The following is a 4,613-nucleotide window of genomic DNA, read 5'->3' on the forward strand; positions in this document are numbered from 1 at the left end:
CGACCATGTTTGCCAAGGCATCACTTGACATAAATATCTCTTCTTTTCATCTCACGATATAGTGCAGTAAACTTTCAATGTCATTTTTAAACCAACGTCAAAGTAAAAATGACATTAAAGACCTTTAATAATGCTAGCATAGATGTCGGTTTCCAACAGACACTAAAGGTCATTAATGTTGTTTTAAACCGACATTAAAGGCTAGATTTCTTCTATTGCACTAGAAGAAAACCTGTCTACTATGATAGTTATAAATCTAAAAAAATGAATGAAAAAAAAAAATTGTCACAAAATAGAAAATTTTGCGTTTTTGGCGGGAAAAGACGGAATTTTTCGGAAAACACTTTTCGCGACAGTTATTAAATGTCATAGAATGTTAGGGTTAAAAATTTTTTCTTTTTTCCTTTTCTTTTCTTTTTCCTTTTTCTTTCTTTTCCCTATTTCCTTCTTCCTCCCCGTGCGTCCTTCCCCTTCTCCCCAGCCGCAACCGCCGCGCCTCTTCTCCTTCCTCCCGTACGCCGCGACGACCCCACCGTCTCCTTCTCCCTTCCCTTCCGTTTCCTTCCTGCCGCAGCCAGCCGTCTTTCTCTTCCGTTTTCTTCCCGCCGCAACCCAGCCGTAGCCCGCGATCTGCCGTCTCCATCTCCGGTTCGCGAAGCAACCTTGCAGCAGTCGTCCCGCGCGCCGATCTTCCGTCTCCATCGCCGGTTCTGTCTTCGTCGAAGCCCGAGCCGCCGTGTGAACCAGTAACTGCCACGTCCGCCGCTCACAACCGCCGTGAAGCCAGCCGCGCAACCTTCATTCCAACCGCTGCACTGCCGCGCGATTCTCCGGCCACGTCTTCTTTAGCCGACCGCTGACCGACCCACACTTAGGATTTTGCTGCGAGTTCGACAGTCGTGCGTTGAGGTGTTGGGAGTAACCTTGGGCTCCCTTAAATTCACAACCAAATTGTGAATTGTTGAGGGTTCAGTTCGCCAATATTAAGAATTTGATTCATTGGATTTAGTCGATTGAAGAATTTGCATAGAAATCGAGGTAAGGGATTTTCTTTGTCGCTTTCTTCCCCATTGTTTCATTTTCTTCTGGCACCGAACATCGGTGAGGCCCCATCGTTCCGTTTTCTTTAGTCATTGAATGCCAGTGTGTAGCGCCCACCTCTAGGTGACGGATTTTCAGCAGCCACCGTCGCCCTCTTCCAATTTTGTTTTCGACAACCCTCTCTATTCTATGTTGCTGTTTCCAATGGGGTTGTATTATCTTCTGGAGTATACATGTTAGATTTGTTGTAGATGTAGCCATGGTTGCTTCCTCCTTCGTTGCTTATTCTTAACTTGATGTAACTTATAGCCATCTAATTCGTTTCTTCTTCCTATTTTTTCTCCTCTTCTAATGGCATCTTTCATTCTCTACATCCAACTTGCGCAACCGTGATATATTCTCCAAGGTAAGTATCTCTTTAATGGACGTCAAAAGACTGCATCTTGAAAAATGATTTCATCCAATATATATTCATATGGGCTTTTTTATTCCTTTGAAAGAATGCCATTCATATATTACACATCCTTATACCTGAGTTTACAAGGTTGTTATAGTACTTTCGCGTTTCATGAGTGAAAAGATAGAATCAAGTTGCGGAATTACGTTCATTTTTAGAGCTCTTAAGTGATTGAAGATAGTTGATGTATATTTATTTTCTCAAAAGTCACATTTTTTGCAAGTTTGGTTTACTTTGGATTTATTAAAGATAATACCAGTTCACTTATTGATTCCATTCATTCCCGAAAAAATTCTTTAAAAAAATTTAGTTTAACACCAAGAATCGCTTTGAGGATTTATCTCCTTAAGGGTTGTCGGAACCATATACTGAACATCTACAATACGTTTGATCATAGTTAACTTTACAATGATCTAGTTGATAGTCTTCCTATTTGTTGAGCTTCTCTTTTAGATTGAAGGAAAGGGAAAGACTTGGCTAGGTTGTGGCAAGCAAACTTCTTCGCTATTATGTGGAGAAATTTAGAGGGGAGGCTAGGGAGTTAGAGAGTTTTTTTGGAAAAAAAAAAAAAGAGACGAGACTTTACATTAAGAGAATGAAAAAAAGACCAATGTTCAAAGAAGTGAAAAAGAGCAACATAGCACAAAAAAAGACATAGGAACATAATGCAAAAAGTAAGCTAGAGAGGTGATAAGGATAATTAGTATATTTTAGTTAATTGGTTAATTGTCTTATTTTCCTGTAAGGCTATAGATAGCCAATTTAGAGTGTATTTGAACCTCTTGAATATCTTTCCAATATAGAACGTTGTTCTTGGAGAGCTTTTTCTCATCTCTAAGGAATGAGATTTCTCTTGTTCCAGAATGGATTTGGCATGGTACTCCAACCTGCTGCATCAAGAGGTTTAATTATTCAGTTTGGGCATTGATCACTAGGACTTTTTGTAATTGTGATAATGATCTTGTTCTTTTTTATTAGATTGTTTTATGTGATTAGTCATTGACTCCTTTTTATGAGTATTACGTCTTTTTTTTGTTTTTCTTATTGCAATTGAGAATTTAGCCATTGTGCTTACTCTTTATGGAGTATCTAAAGACAAGAAATCGACACTCCAATGCTATGAAAATTTTCCTATAAGGTAACATTTATAGTCTCATGTTCATTTGGTATGTTATTTTATTTGCTTACTTTGTAATACTATTCTATTTTAGAGCTATTTAGTCAATTGATTGTAAATTCTGACTACAGCTGATGATATGTGGGGAAGATATTCATAGTTCATCTTTATTGGCGATGATTGCATAATACAAACTGTTTAACTCTAAGGATTACAAATTGTCGTACATGTATTGTCGTAGGCTGTTTTGTTCTAAGGACTAGGAACAACCCAAGAAGTTGTTCAATTTGCAGTGGCCATTTGGTTGGACGTTCTTCTTCTCCTTGATCTCTTTCTCCTCTTCTTAGGAACTTCATTTTCATTATCAGATTTGAAGAGGGACCACCATGAGTGGGGTAGTAAAATGAATAGAGAATGGGAGAGTGAGCTGGGTATGTTTTTGGTATGTGTATTCTAGAGAGAAAGAGTAGCAGTATGTTTTTGTTTGCTGTGTTTGCCTAATATAGTCCTCATGGTCTTCTCTTTTCATTTCATGGAATCAAGTGTTGAAGTTCTTGTTTGTGTTCTGTATTTTGTTGAGACGTTGATTTAGTTATTCATTGACTGTACGTATGTGTTATGGATTCTTTGTAGGTTCAACTGGAGTCGACAAGTTCATGAGTTTTGTTTCAAATATCATTTCCAGAAACGAACATTCTCGATTGGTCCAGTCAAATATATTCGAATGCTATTTAAGATATTTTTTGATTAAGGGTTAGTATTTCGTACATGTGGATTACTGAAACTTGTATTAAGATGTACAAATATTATAAATCGTATTATAGTGTATATATATTAAAGTGTTGGCTATTTTCTTGTACATTGGTGTGAAACTTGTATAATTTCAAATTTGTCATTCTCAGCTACATTATTGTCATTCTAATGGTTCGTGTAATGGTGGAGCTGCATGGAGAACAAGATAAAACTATAGGAAATTGAGAAATGTGATAGTTATTAGTTGTTGTAAATTGGAGAACGATGACAGTTATTTAACAAAATAAATTGTCACGATTGCTCTATATGTGACAGGAATAACATGTCGTCAATAGGTAAACAATGACAATTATTGCAATATATTTGACTGCAAAAAAATGTCGTCAATAGCAAAACAATGACATTTAATGTTATCGAAAAACTGTCACGATTGCACAATCGTTGACTGGAAAAAAATGTCGTCAATACCTAAACAATGACATTTTTACAAAAAAAAAAGGTCGCGAATAACATATTCATGACATATAATACATGTCACAATAAATGAATTCGTGACATTTATTTAACTGTCGTTAATAAAGAAATGATGATAGTTATCGAATGTCATAAAATAATTTTATGACAGTTATTTGAAGTTGTTGAATGTTGATTAACGACATTTATTTTATGTCATAAAATAACCTATTGCGACAGTTTTCGAAAACTGTCGTCGAACGACTTTCCATGACTCTCGCTTCTATGACTGAAAATAACTGTCGCGAAATTCGTTGACGACAGTAAATAACTGTCGTTGTAGACCACTTTTGTACTAGTGTTGCCTTAAAGAATTCTATACTTGATATCAAGTAGGAAACCTAGCTACAGGAGTACTCTTGATAGATTCACCTTTGTGGATGTGGAAGTGAGGGCAGCTTCCTATGGAATCCTAAGCAAATTTCTAGAATGTTCACTTAAATTGGGATATACGTGCAAGGCCTTAAAGCCTGAACAATTTTAGAACTTCGCTCAAATAATGTTATGTGTGCAATTTTATTAGAAGTAAAGTTCAAAACTACGAGTTACTTTAAAATACTCTAAAAGATTGTCCTTACGTAAAAGTTCAAGTCATTAGATACCTTTACTTAAGCACAATATTATAAAGATAGACATTGCTCGATGAAAATGTTTTTAAAAAAAATTAAGTCGGAGACTAATAGTAAAAAAATTTCAAGAGAGAGATTGTTAAATGAAAATTTTGAGTTAGCA

General features: G+C 36.1%; 1 long non-coding RNA gene across 1 annotated transcript; it reads left to right on the forward strand.

Moving 5' to 3' along the window:
- The first annotated feature begins 663 nt into the window (after window positions 1–663).
- Window positions 664–3,510, forward strand: LOC116402147. Its single transcript, XR_004214567.1, has 3 exons — window positions 664–1,038; window positions 1,145–2,636; window positions 2,747–3,510. It is a non-coding gene; the product is annotated as an uncharacterized LOC116402147 (long non-coding RNA).
- The last annotated feature ends 1,103 nt before the right edge of the window (window positions 3,511–4,613 follow it).

This window comes from Cucumis sativus, chromosome 1, assembly GCF_000004075.3.
Source record: "Cucumis sativus cultivar 9930 chromosome 1, Cucumber_9930_V3, whole genome shotgun sequence".
NCBI lineage: Eukaryota > Viridiplantae > Streptophyta > Magnoliopsida > Cucurbitales > Cucurbitaceae > Cucumis > Cucumis sativus.